We start from the raw sequence: 15425 nt of genomic DNA, 5'->3' as shown, positions 1-15425 counted from the left end.
ACACGAACAAGCGCACACAGAGACACGCTATACTGGAGAGTGCTCCCTCTTACTAAACACTTTAAGTCAATGAATATGATCTGCCTGAGACACAAACTGAATCACACAGTACACAACTTTGTAATATGGACAGCAACAGCTGTTGAACTCCAAGGTTAATTGAACTTCAACAAAAGAGCAAAAAGCTGTCAAGTGAAGATTTAATCGCGACCGGTTTTACTGCATTAAAGCAGCATCCTCAAGTGGTTCAACATGGTAAGGAAAGCATACTTGTAACTCATGCATTTAAAAAAGCAGTAAAGGTAAAGGCCTTGCCGCAGTGGTAACACCGGTTCCCGTCAGATCACCGAAGTTAAGCGCTGTCGGGCTGGGCTAGCACTTGGATGGGTGACCATCCGGTCTGTCTAGCGCTGTTGGCAAGCGGGGTGCACTCAGCCCTTGTGAGGCAAACTGAGGAGTTACTTGACTGAGAAGTAGCTGCTCCGGTCACGGAAACCGATATACGGCCGGGAGAACGGTGTACTGACCACATGCCCCTCCATATCCACATCCAGTGATGCCCGTGGGCCGAGAATAACACGACGGCCGGTAGGTACCGTTGGGCCTTCATGGCCTGTTAGGGAGGAGTTTAGTTTAGTTTTAGTAAAAGTAAACCTAAATAAAAGCACTTATAGCAGTGTCACATATATTAGCACACGGAGATGCCCCGAGTAATCGTAGTCACACAGTCCAACCCTCTGAAGAGAGTAAGTCATTAACAAATAATAATCGATAGTGCAATGGGGCGAGAAGTGCAGGGAATGAGGCACTAAACGGAACGTAGTTAATGTAATAAACATGGTTAAGTATAAAATAAGATACCACCAGTGGAATGTCTGTCTGAGAAACGTAACTCATTGGCCGGGAAGCCAGACGTTAGTTAAGCTGTTGGGTCTACATGTACATCCATGTGCAAACTGAATGCAGTTGAAGTACAAAAAGCCGTATGAAGTTACATTCTTTATACAGGGTGAAGAAAAATTCGAGCATTCGAACTTCGCAGAGCGATTCCTCTCTTACTAGCAATACAGAAATATCTCTCACAAAATTTAATCCTGCGCATATTTCTAGTAGTAGGCCTACATGAACGTTAAAGTTTGGAAATCTGGCAATAATGTAATCACATGTACGGTAACTACCTTTATCGGCATATCGGATGAGGTTGTGTAGGTGGTGCAGTTGATAAGAGTTTTGGGTTAGCGCGCAGGAGGTCGAGGATTCAATACAGCGTCGAGGCGTATTAGTTTTTTTTTTTTTCAGTTTTATTCTGCTATATAATAATACAGTATTCGTGTGCCTCATGTTTCTGAGATTTACTTAGCAAATGTTTGGGAATTATTTGCAAAGCGCGCTGATAGCCCTGCTGGTGACGTAAGGCCACAACGAAATGTAGTGGACCTGAACTCGGCAAGAATAATAGTTGGTACTAATCGATGGAACCATTGGCGGATGGTACACGGAGAACAGGTTTGGAATCTAGTAGATACAATGGTGTGACTCAATTCGCGTCCACGACGTGCAAAAGGCTTCTTTAAAAGCTGACGAGTGAAAACGATTGTATTTCCACTTCTGTGTTCGTAGTATGTAAGTGAAAATGTTTTGTAGAAGATCCACTGTAATCGCTATATGACGATTAAGACACCAGATATCGTACCACACAGACTACATTTAGCAAATAAAAACAAATACGCCTTGACCCAGAATCGAACTCCCAACCTCCTGCACGCTAAACCAAAGTGCTACCCACTGCAGTAACTGTACAGCGTTACGGCAATATGCTGACAAAGGTAGTTACCATACATATGATTAGTGTTACCAGATTGCCAACCTTTAACATTATTTACTGCCGGAAATAGGCGCAGGACGAAATTTTGTGAGAGATACTTTTGTATTGCTAGTAAATGAGGAATCACTCTGCGAAGTCAGGGTGCGCGAATTTTTCTTCACCTTGTATATAGATCACAAGGATGCTTTGCTATCCATGTAGTACCACCTGAAGATGCTGCTTTAACGCAGCGAAACTGGTCGTGATTAAATCGTCAAATTGGAGTTTTTTCTGTTTTATTCAAGTTCAATATACCCACAGGCCATAATCCTGGTCCCTCCTATATTTAATCTCAGATATTTTTATTGACTTACTGCTTATCAGTATTTCTTTCTATACTGCGTCACTTCCTTCTTTTCACATAGTCCACACTCTACGCACCAGTTTACAAGGCACGTTCCAGTCTTTGCTGTCTCAAATGCTCCTCCCTTTTCCTCCTACCAGCATTTCCAAATCCCTTTGTAGGGCATTGCACACGTCTTCATCCAGTCATGCATATTTTGTACCTCAGTTTTTTTAATCTTTCAGTTACGTCACATTTGAAAATGTCTTCAGTGCATATTTATTTCCTGCTTTTCGCTTTAAACAGTCTGTAAATGTGCTGCATATTTAATTTGGAAAATACTGTGCTCAAAGTCATATCAAAATACAGTAGAAGTAGATTTGTTTCGTTGATTGAAGATTTGTTTTCTCGTACAACCTTTCCTTATCAACTCTTCCTCAATCTGATCATCTTCTGCAGCCAAGCTTCATAGGAAAGAAAAATCATTTACTTTATGCTACCATCTGTAACTGTGACCTTTGTCTAGTTATTACATTCGTTCTTCCTTTTGTTCACCCTTAGCAAGTACTTTACGCCACATACACTACGTGATCAAAAGTATCCGGACACCCCCAAAACATACGTTTTGCATATTAGGTGCATTGTGCTGCCACCTACTGCCAGGTACCACATTTTAGCGAACTCAGTAGTCATTAGACATCGTGGGAGAGCAGAATGGGACGCTCCGCGGAACTCACGGACTTTGAACTTGGTCAGGTGACTGGGTGACATTTGTGTCATACGTCTATACGCGAGATTTCCACACTCCTAAACAAGCCTAGGTCCACTGTTAACGATGTGACAGTGAAGTGGAAACATGAAGGGACACATACAGCACAAAAGCGTACAGGCCGACCTCGTCTGTTGACCGACAGAGACCGCTGAAAGTTGAAGATGTTCATAACGTGTAATAGGCAGACACCTATCCAGACCAACACCCAGGAATTCCAAACTGCATCAGAATCCACTTCAAGTACTATGACACTTAGGCGGGAGGTGAGGAAACTTGGATTTTATGTTCGAGGGGCTGCTCATAAGCCACACATCACGCCGATAAATACCAAACGGCGCCTCGCTTGGTGTGAGGAGCAAGACATTGGACGATTGAACAGTGAAAAACGTTGTGTGGAGTGACGAATCACGGTACATAATGTGGCGATCCGATGGCAGGGGTCGGCCTTTTTGACCGAGCGGTTCTAGGCGCTTCAGACCGAAACCGCGCTGCTACTACGGTCGCAGGTTCGAATCTTGCCTCGGACATGGATGTGTGTGATGTCCTTGGGTTAGTTAGGTTAAAGTAGTTCTATGGGACTGATGACCTCAGATGTTAAGTCCCATAGTGCTCAGAGCCATTTGAACCATTTTGATGGCAGGGTGTGGGGATGGCGAATGCCCGGTGAACGTCATCCGCCAGCGTGTGTAGTGTCAACAGCAAAATTCGGAGGCGGTGGTGCTATGGTGTGGTCGTGGTTTTCATGGAGTGGGCTTGTACCCCTTGTTGTTTTGCGTGGCGCTATCACAGCACAGGCCTACACTGATGTTTTAAGCATTTTCTTGCATCCCACTGTTGATGAGCAATTCGGGTATGGCGACTGCATCCTTCAAAACGATCGAGCGCCTGTTCATAATGTATGGGCTGTAGCGGAGTGGCTACACGACAATAACATCCCTGTAATGGACTGGCCTGCACAGAGTCCTGACCTGAATCCCATGGAACACCTTTGGGATGTTTTGGAACGCAGACTTCGTGCCAGGCCACACGGACCGTCATCGATACCTCTCCACAGTCCGTGAAGAATGGGCTCCCATTCCCCAAGAAACCTTCCAGCACATGATTGAACGTATGCCTGCGAGAGTGGAAGCTGTCATCAAGGCTAATGGTGGGCCAACGCCATATTGAATTCCAGAATTACCGATGTAGAGCGCCACGAACTTGTAATTAATTTTCAGTCAAGTGTGCGGATACTTTTGATCACGATCTCCACATCAATCATCAAAAAGTAAGAAATTTATGAGTTTTGCAGTTACTAGTTATAAATTTACACTGCTAAAACCATAGATGAATTTAGAGTGAAATGATATTAGCGATAGCAAATGTAAGTATTAAATGAATCATTGAGAGAAGTGGCAACACAGTTAAGACATTAGTGTGGTATTCGAAAGTGGGTGTAAATCTTGGAACGTTCACATAGACTTACGTTTCCTGTGATTTTCTGCATGAAATTGTTAAGACGATCTACATAAGAGTCTGTCTTCCGTGTCACCGAACTGAAAAGTTGCTGGTCCATACACGTATCTGTCATTCACGCTCAGTCCCATTCAATGCTCAGCCATGTTGGAAACACATTTATTTAGCTGCTGGGTCTGGTGAAAACAACGAAAGTGTTAGTGTAGCTTATTATTTGTGTCAAAGTATAATATCAGAAGCATGTTTCTTGCCGTGCTACAGGATCACAAAATAGCGTATTTTACTGGGGGATAACCACTGTAGACCTTCCAGCATGTTGTTTTAAACGAAACTTACATCCGAACGGAGACTTAGGAGTGAAATATGAAAGTATTTTATAGTGCAATATATGGACGCTTGGGAATGAGGGATATTAATGGTATGGTACATAAGTTCGTAACGTTCTTCCGTACACATATTAAGCACAACAGATACGCATAACACAGGCTTTAGTCATTAACAACATATTTTCCTTCCCTATTGACAACAGTTTGGCAGTTTTTCTATTCCCCGACTGTAGAAATCACGTCGTTTTTAGGCGAAAAACTCGTCGAGCCATGTTCGGAACGCATTTTCATCCGGAAAGGAAGATCCTTGAAGGTTGTTCAACATAGAGCGGAAAATGTGAAAATCTAGGGGGCAAGATCAGGCGAATAAGGTGGGTGCGGAAAGATTTCGCAGCCCAACTCGTGTATACTGCGTCTTCATGGTTGCTGTTCCCAATTTGCGACTACAAGTCGTCTCAGTTGTTGCCAATAAATATCAGCAGTAATGGGTTCACCTTGAGGAAGCAATTCGTGGTATACCACACCGTCGCTGTTACACCAGATGTATAACATAACCTTTTGCTGATGCGCGGGAAAGTATTTGGATGAGGATTTGCTGCTTTTTTCCCTCAACCATTTCTTTTTTACGTTATGTTAGCATAAATGACCATTTCTAGTCACCAGTAACGATACAGGTTGTTCACGAACCAATTGACGAGGAGCAAGCCGAAATGAACAGAAGACCACCTGCTGCTTTTCGAGATTTTGGCTTAGAGCATGCGGTACCCACACAGCCGAATTTTGAGCCTCCTTACTGCATGCAAATGTCGCACGATGCTGGAATGATCACAGTTCATCACATCTGCCAGTTTTCGAGTACACCGACTTGGGTCATTGGGGATTAATGCGTTTAAACGATCTTAATGAAATCCCGAAGGTTTACCTGAACGTTGTTGACAATAAATATCAGTTTTCTTGCCGTGCTCTGACAGTGGGGTTATCCCCACATAGGGCGCAAATGTTTCTGGCTGCTTCCGCTACCGTCACCCTTCTATTGAACTCAAACGGAGGAATACAGTACGTCGGAAATGTTCCGACTTCTCCACTTGGCACTCAATTTTCTACCGTCCACAGCTCCATCTACTATCTCCAGACGACAAATTGTCAATATATAAACTCTAGTAGTAACAGTGAACTTCAAATAAAAAATCACAATCGATAAATAAACCAATATCAAACGGAATACCAACATGAAAAACAAAAATACTACAAACTGACGCACCAACTTAATACAAACGCAGATGGGAATTTTTAGTGTTCCATGTTCCAATGTAAGACCTCTTTCTCTTACATCTTATCCTCTCCTGTTTTGTGTCATCAGGTATGTACTAAATACATATATTTCGAACTAACAATAAAAAACAGCTGCGTGTGGCTCAGTAGACACTTACGTGCAACAAAATATTCTGTGTCTCGCGTAAAAAGGCAACAGTTTGCAGAGCTTATACAATAAAATTTTGGCATCCTATGCAGTATCAAGACACCAGCTAATAACAGACTCAGCTACGGTACCTGTTTCTCTTTTGTATCACCATTCTGCAAGAATTCGGAATATAATATGGTCAAAACAAAGTATACAGGGTGAGTCAAAGAGGACTTTAAAACTCTGGGATGATACAGAAATTTATTGAGATAACTTACAGAAACGGTAGATGTTCATTTTGTAGCCAACGACGTCAAGTTTGATTCAAGTAGTTACAACTGTACTGGACACTACGCACTGTAGACTGGATAGTTTGGCTCGAGCCCCCACATGCTATGGCACGAAAAAAAAAAAAAAAAAAAATATATATATATATATATATATATATATATATATATATATATATATATATATATATATATACTACCTCAAGATGCGCGGCACGTCCGGCTCTTAGCGTCGCTCAAACTCAACTCCCCTCTCGACAAAGATGGCTGCCCTATGCACCCTGGAATCGAATGCCTAGCTCAAAAGAATGTTTGAGAATAAAATTACGAGTATTCTAAACACATATGATACACTGAAAAGTATGGAAATTTTCCGGCCAATGACAATCTAAAGTCCATTTTTTTTATATCTGCCACCGTTTTCTCACAAATAATGATCTTGTGGCGCGATTTTGCTTCTCCCAGATTTTTTATACTAAAGATAAATAAAAATACATACTTAATTACTCATCTACCTCTTTAAACTTTAGATTTCTGCCGTTATTTTCGTCTCTTTAAAATTATTTGTTACCAAAAACACAGTTTCTCTCAGTCGAATCCCATATTCCAACCACTCATTCAAAAATGGTACAGATTCCTCTAAATCGGCTATGACTGCTCGGTGCAGCTCTACTAGCCGCATCCGTATGCACTTCGTTTAAGTTTATCGGCCAAAGCGTTGCCGAGATATTAGCTTTTAAACTTCCATAAATTTACAATTTTTAAGACAACAATAACTTTTAAAGTATTATATGTTTTGTGGCACGTTTAGATACTTTAGCTTTACATATTTTTCTGTCAATGAGTGCCAACTCGCACCTCCGTGTCACTGTTTGTTCTGTTTTTATCAATTTTTCTCTGGCATATAAATTTATCCAAGCGCGCCAACGTGGCTATACGCGCCCCTGCCAAGCGTCTGCTCGGATTTTTCCAAGGCCGCGTAAATGCTAGTCGCTCGCCACGGCCCCGTAGCAACCGCCATCCACGTGCTCTGCGACGGGAAATTGCCGCTCTCATCTCCCTTCACAGCTTGTACCTTGACATAGTGCATTAGTACACCCATCGCGCCAACAGGAGCGCTAGAGTATTGCAGAGTTAAAACGGCTGCTTTCACTGGTGCAGAGCGTGCTAGTATGTGTTTTGGTTTCATGAAACGCACTCTGCAACGATAAGGATTAAGGTGACTGAGGTGGGATGGTTTACTTCCAGGAAGACCGTGCACCACCTCATTTCCTTACGGAAGTCCAAGTTTCCTCGATAATCGCTTCTCAGGTCAGTGGATTGGCCGTGATGGGCCAATCGTATGCCCCCCTCGCTCCCCAGGTTTGTACCATTGGATTTCTTTCTCTGGGGTTTCATTAAAGTCGGTGTGTATGGTCCTCCCCTGCCAAATAATTTAGAGGACCTGAAAAATCGGGTCTACCCTGCCGTTGCACAAGTTACGCCCGATTTGCTGCAACAAGTCTGGGAAGAAACTGATTACCGTGGGAAGTTTGCCACATCACAAATGATAGGCACATCGAACAAAAATTACACTTTACACTTTTATGTAAAACTTGAGGCTGTTTCTTCTCTAAGCGATACTGTGTAATTTAAATTGAAAATTGAGGGGCAGAGCAAGAAGCTGAGGTGAGTTAGACGGAAATCGTTTCCCACGAGGGACTACTTTCTAATCCATTTTCTTTGGCAATTAACAGCTGTTTTCAAAAAAATTTAGTTGTTATAAATCATCCTTACACAGTATTCACTTGGCGATTTATTTCCGTATAATGTGCTGAAAGTTGAAGTTTTATTATCTGATATGATTTATTTTGTTTATTTTCTTCTGGGTAGGATCTACTACCTCAATATGTTTGGAAAACTACGTGATTCCGCCAGGCTTTGTTTTAAATTACTTTACCTGCCCTGTTAGTTTCAAACACTGTCCATTTTGAAGTGAACAGTGTTCATTATTATGTAACACACCATAATAATGAAATAAAAAATAAAAAAGGGAACAGAATCATGAAATTCATGTAACTACATTTGATAAAGCGTTAAACAAAAATCATACTTACCTATAGAAACCATACCGTTATTATTTCCTGTAAGGGCATCGGCTATCTATGGACCTAACACGTGTGTTTTCGCCGGCCACGGTGGCCGAGCGCTTCAGTCCGGAGCCGCGCTGCTGCTACTGTCGCAGGTTCGAATCCTGCCACGGGCATGGATGTGTGTGATGTCCTTAGGTTAGTTAGGTTTAACCCTTCCGTGGGCAGAATTATTGAGCAGTTTTTTTTTAATGAATGATCAGATAGTAGTTAACAGATAGGTGTATTTATCATACTGAATATCAAATTTACTCCAACTGTGAAAGTGAAGTCACACAACAAGGTGGGAAGCATTCTTCCCACTGCCCTTCCTTGGAGTTAAATGACAAAAACAACTTTTTCAATATATGTCATATTTATTTGATAAATTTACTTCTCCTGTTACAATTATTTTCCACAATTACTTGCCATGAAATTTTCTGAAACATGGGTCTATGCAAAATGGTGTTTCACAATATGTACAAACACAGCGAGTGCTCTTTTCCGTAGCTTTGGTACTACAATGACGGCACATCCAGTAGGTTTCCCTAAAATGGGTTGATGCTCCCCTACAGCCACATGACGCAAATCTTCAGGTACTTTACCCCTTTTTGCCAGAAAGACAGGTTTTTGTCCACGCCTTTTTTGAGATGAGAAGCCAGCGATCAATTGTCTGGCTAGATGGATCCTGTATGTGAGCTGATCATGCTGTCCACTTTCCCTTTTACTAATTTTCCACAGGATAAATCTGTTAACTGCAGCAACATCCACCAGGAAATAAAATATTCTGTGCCACCCTTTTACAGAACGTCTGCCAATAGCATACCTTTCTCGGAATTGATCCAACTTATCGACACCACCCATTATTCTGCTGTATTCTGCCACAACTTCAGGACAAGAAATCTCTGTACTAGTACCATCCTTGTTTTTCCTTTTCACTGTGGCTGTTTCTCATGGGTCATGAATTGAGGACAGGAAAGTGACTGAATGGTTTCAAACTGGAATTCTCCTCGTTCCAATTTTACGTGTTCCTTCATAAATTTTAGTAAATCAAAAGTATTTAGCTTATACTATAGCTTTGAGGAAAAAGTCACAAAATGTCACGCAAACAGCTATACAATGCCTCTGCGCGAAGGTACAGTAAAACGGCGGGAACTTCCGATTGGAAGTAGTACACTATACTGTTCACTAGGTGGTAAAACCGTACAGAGGTGGGAACTGTGAATCCCACGGGACTAGGAGCGAGTTAATTGTAGTGGTAAGCATGTTTCCCACGGCTCACGAAAGAGCTGAGTAGTTCTGAGTCTATGGGAGGTATGACCTCCGATGTTAAGTCCCATAGTGCTCAGAGCAATTTCAACCCCTGCATTTCACTTCTGATGTCTGTTCATATTATGATGTTCTGTAGTTCTGAACACGTGATTTAGAAGAAAGACATACACTATGTGATCAAAAGTATCCGGACTCCTAGTTGGAAATGACTCACAAGTTCATGGCGCCCTCCATCGTTAGCGCTCGAATTCAATATGATGTTGGCCCACTCTTAGCCTTGATGACAGCTTCCACTCTCGCAGGCATACGTTCAACCAGTTGCTGGAAGGTTTCTTGGGCAATGGCAGCCTATTCTTCACGAAGTGCTGCACTGTGGAGAGGTATCGAAATCGGTCGGTGAGGCCCTCGCACGACGTCGGCGTTCCAAAATACCCCCAAGGTGTTCTATAGGATTCAGGCCAGGATTCTGTGCAGGGCAGTTCATTATAGGGATGTTATTGTAGTGTAATCTCTCCGTCACAGTCCGTACATTATGAACAGATGCTCGATCGCGTTGAAAGATGCAATCGCCATCCCCGAATTGCTCTTCGACAGTTGGAAGCAAGAAGATGCTTAAAACATCAGTGCAGGTCTGTGCTGTGATAGTGAGACCCAAAACAACAAGGGGTGCAAGCCTCTTCCATGAAAACCGCCACCACATCATAACACCACCGCCTCCGGATTTTACTGTTGTCACTGCACACCCTGGCAGATGACGTTCACCAGGCATTCGCCATACCGACACCTGCCATCGGATCGCCACAATGTGTATCGTGATTTGTCACACCACACAGCGTTTTTCCACTGTTCAATCATCCAATGTTTACGCTCCTTACACCAAGCGAGGCGTCGTTTGGCATTTACCGACGTGATATGTGGCTTATGAACAGCCGCTCGACCATGAGATCCAAGTTTTCTCAGCTCCGGCCTAACTATCATAGTACGTGCAGTGGATCCTGATGCAGTTTCGAATTCCTGTGTGATGGTCTGGATAGATGTTGCGTATTACACATTACGACCCTCTTCAACATTCGGCGGTCTCTGTCAGTCAACAGACGAGGTCGGCATGTACGCTTTTGAGCTGTACGTGTCCCTTCACGTTTCCTCTTCACTATCATATGGGAAACAGTGGACCTAGGGATGTTTAGGAGTGTGGAAATATTGCGTTCAGATGTATGACAAAAGCGGCACCCAATCACGTGGCTACGTTCGAAGTCCGTGAGTTCCGCGGAGTGGCCCATTCTCCTCTCTCTCGATGTCCAATGACTACTGAGGTCGCTGCTATGGGGTACCTGGCTATAGGTGGCAGCGCAATGCACCTAATATGAAAAACGTATGTTTTAAGGGGTGTCCGGATACTTTTGATCATATAGTATAGGTATAATGTAACACATTCTTTGACGTCTTGCATTAAGATGTTGTGTTCGAGAATCGACACTACATGTGTGTGTCACTTATCAATAGTATAGTGAACATATATGATATAAATATTTATGTTCTGTCGATGATATGTGTTTTGACAGTAATACCAATAACCTCTTTATGTGTGCTTACGTGTGACACCTATTTGTATATTCAAGTGAACATGTCTCTGTTACTATAAGGCACAGTTATATTCTGAAATCGTATCGATAGTACAATAGGATCCTTGTATTTTTATTCTCTGACTGACACTTTAGATTTTTTGCGCATTCATGCGCATTTGACAATCATTTTAACAGTTGTATATATTGGGGTTCATAGTGTAGAATATTTCTTCGTTTGTTCCGATGGTGCTTCTTTCTAGATGTAACATTTTAATAAAATAGTAATGTTATCGTTCTCGAGAGCATTTTGCATATCATGGACCTCATATTTCAGAAGATGTCTGCTGACGATAATGTTGTGCACATCGAAAATGAGCATCTCCTCTACAAAAATCAACATGGATTTCGCAAACAGAGATGCTGCGAAACTCAGCTCGCTCTGTTCCTCCACGAGATCCACAGCGTAGTGGACAACGGCGCTCAGGTTTATGCCTTGTTCCTTGATTTCAGTGAGGCATTTGACACCATCCCGCATTGCCGTTTAACGAAAAAAATACAAGCTTACGGAGTATAGAAGCAGACTTGCGATTGTATTCTAGTTTTTCTTGCAGATAGAACTCAACAACTCGCTCTTAACGGAACAAAATCGATAGATGTAAAGATAATACCCGGGGTACAACAAGGAAATGTGATGGGACCGTTGCTACTCTTATTTACAATATGTATAAATGATCTAGTAGAAAGCGTCAGATGCTCTTTAAGGCTATTCGCAGACGATTCAGTTGTCTGTACTACGGCAGCAACGCCATAAGATAGAATTTGCAGAACGACTTGCAGAGAACTGATGAATGGTGCAGGCTCTGGCAGTTGACCCTGAACGTAAATAAATGTAACACATTGCGCATACATACTATACAGCTTCACTATTGATGACAAACAGCTGGAGACAGCGTCTGCCGTAAAATATCTAGGCGTAAAAATACAGAGCGACCTAACGTGGAATGACCACATAAAACAGATAATGGGAAAAGCAGATACCAGACTCAGATTCAGAGGGAAAAGTCTTGAGGAAATGTAACTCATCCACGAAAGACGTGGCTTATAAGGCGCTTGCTCGCCCGATTCTTGAGTATTGTTCATCTATCTGGGATGCCCATCAGGTAGGACTGACAGAGGAGATAGAGAAGACCCAACGAAGAGTGGTGCACTTCGTCACGGGATCGTTTAGCTGGCGAGGTAGTGTTATGGAGATGCTAAACAAACTCCACTGGCAGACGTTACAAGAGAGGCGTTGTGCATCACGGAGAGATATACTATTGAAATTTGGTGACAGCAGTTTTCAGAAGGAGTCGGAGAACATACTACTTCCCCAACAAACGCCCGCATCTCGTGGTCGTGCGGTAGCGTTCTCGCTTCCCACGCCCGGGTTCCCGGGTTCGATTCCCGGCGGGGTCAGGGATTTTCTCTGCCTCGTGATGGCTGGGTGTTGTGTGCTGTCCTTAGGTTAGTTAGGTTTAAGTAGTTCTAAGTTCTAGGGGACTGATGACCATAGATGTTAAGTCCCATAGTGCTCAGAGCCATTTTTCCCCAACAAACATCTCGCATGTTGACCACGAGGAGAAAATTCGAGAAATCAGAGCCAATACACTTATCGACAATCATTCTTCCCAAGCACTATTCTTGAGTGGAACAGTGTTGGAAGGATCAGATAGTAGTACCGAAAGTAACATCCGCCACACACCTGGCTTGCGGAGTGTGACGTCGATGTATAAATATGCGTGGCATGCGATATTTTAAGGAAATGGCAATAATGTATCCACATCTGTTACAGAGGTAGTAGCTATTATGCTTATTTAACGCTGTAGTCAGTGCAGTTACATGACCTTCATGTGCTTGCTCTCTTTTTATTTTTTACCATTATGGCGTGTTGAGCGTTTTTCAGATGCACTTGAAAATGGACAGTTTCTGAAACTAACAGTACAAACAAAGTAATTTAAAACACAGTCTGGTGGAATCATGTCACATTTAAAAACAATATATGTCCGGTATCATTAATTACTTTTGAAGCCACTGCTGGTTGCTCATCAGATAACGGTTTTACGGCATCATCATCTAGGCCGGGAGCGGCTGGATGCTATGGTCATGGTGATTGCATCGTCTCCTGATATCCACGACAAATTAATTCTCATAATGTAAATTTTGCAGGTTATGCACACACATAGACACGGGGTTCAGCTGCACTTGGTGTCACACTCATTCACAGAAAGTAAGCACTGAAGGCTGTCGTCACAAATGCCGGATATGTACCGTCTGGATGTAAAATAAGATTGAAGATCGGATCACATTCAAATGTCCCGCTTCACGGTATTCTCACAGCGGAGACAGCGAGCTCTGACCTGTGTGTTGTACAGGAGGCCATGGCACGGGCAGTGTTTCGAGCACTCGCCGTCGGGTCCTCTTCAGTGACGACTATGCGGCGCATCCGTGGAGCACCACAGTCCACCCTCCCACTTACGCACACATCAGTGTCAGGCGGCCCTTGTTGTAGCAACATAGATAGACGAGGCGCCTTCCTCTCATTCTGTGTGTCTATCATTAAGAGGAAGATTTGGTAATGATTGGATCTTTAAGCTTATTTTCACGAAGTACTCTCTACACCCCTTGAAGCCTATAGTAATAAATGTGCAACGCCCTGTAGTTTCGAAAGTACGTGGGTTGTCTAGAAAGTAATTCACCGCAGTTTTTCCTTAGCCGAAAACAATGCTACGAATGCGAAACGTTATGTACGTATTATTTGAAGTCTTCTGAGTGAGCGTGCCAAGTTTCCGTCACTTCCGAAAGATAGCGTAGCTTCAGGACAGTTTCAAAATAGCGTCTCTTGGTGATGTACGTTACAGGGAATGTGCCGTGACCGAATTTCTCAACTGTGGGGAAAATTCACAAACGCTTGTGCAAAGTCTATGGAGCATCTGCTGTCGACAGAAGTATAACTAGTCGCTGGGCACAGAGGGTGGGGTCATCAGAAGGTGGTTCGGCGGGGTTCCACGATTTGCATCGGTCGGAGAGACTGTAACACCTCCGATTTATGTATCCCGCTCGATCGGGATCTGAATAGCAGCCCAAATAAATATTAATTAATGTGACCATGTACCTAATGGGGCTGGCAATCGGATTTGACTGCTACGGAGTTGTTACATTCTATTTTTAGCCTTCCCAAATGCTGTAATAATGAAATGTCTGGTGGCAAGAAGAACAACAACACAGCTTCACTAATCAAGACCTATATTCGTCTCAAAAACACAAGAAAAAGGAGACAGCCACTGCCTTCGTCATACATATTTAATAACGGCTAATCTCAGCACAGGCCTCTTCGTTATTCATTACTGTCACACGCAAATTCAATCACTGTAATCCAACACTGCAATCCAACGCTGCAATCCAAATGATGCCGGCGCGGTAGACGCGAAACCACAAATATTGGCACAGAAATATCACTGATCACTCTCGTAATTATACTTTTCCACTTTCCCGTATTATTCTAACACAAAGGGGTTAAACCGCGGCGATGGCCACTCCCTTTGTCGGTCAGCCTTGTACTACATCGACAGGCCTCCACACGGCACGGCCTGCAACCCGGAAACTGAACTCAACTCACACTCGCTCTCGCAACCCGACACTATCGGTTGTTTGCCCTGTCGACCTGTGCCGAGTGCAAACTTATAGTAAGGGCCTACGGACCCCTTAAAAGACCATCCACGGCTGTCACACCTGACGTTGCAGCGAGCTTCCACTTGTCTGGGCCATAAAATGATGCCATTCGTGGAAAAAGTTTTGAGGACAATGAGGAGGTGATTCACAAAGTGAAGCACTGACTCCGCCACAAGGACAAGGATTGATACCGACAGGGCGTACACGCCCTTGTTTCGCGCTGGAGGAAGACCATAGAACGGGGTGGAGGTTACGTGGGAAAATAGAATGTGTGGATAAAACACCATTGTTTCGTGTGTGCAATTCTCATTATATTCAATAAAGAGTTGTTGAAGAAAAAATGATGTTCATTACTTTCTAGGCAACATTCGTATTTCTATTAC

The 15425-nt window shown here is 43.0% G+C and overlaps 1 pseudogene; it reads left to right on the top strand.

The window, feature by feature from the left end:
* The first annotated feature begins 301 nt into the window (after positions 1–301).
* LOC126238020 (5S ribosomal RNA) lies at positions 302–419 on the top strand (annotated as a pseudogene).
* Positions 420–15425: the final 15006 nt, after the last annotated feature.

This window comes from Schistocerca nitens, chromosome 2 (genome assembly GCF_023898315.1).
Source record: "Schistocerca nitens isolate TAMUIC-IGC-003100 chromosome 2, iqSchNite1.1, whole genome shotgun sequence".
In the NCBI taxonomy this organism is placed as follows: domain Eukaryota; kingdom Metazoa; phylum Arthropoda; class Insecta; order Orthoptera; family Acrididae; genus Schistocerca; species Schistocerca nitens.
The sequence above is the reverse complement of the archived record's forward strand: the minus strand, read 5'-3'. Positions and strand labels throughout refer to the sequence as shown.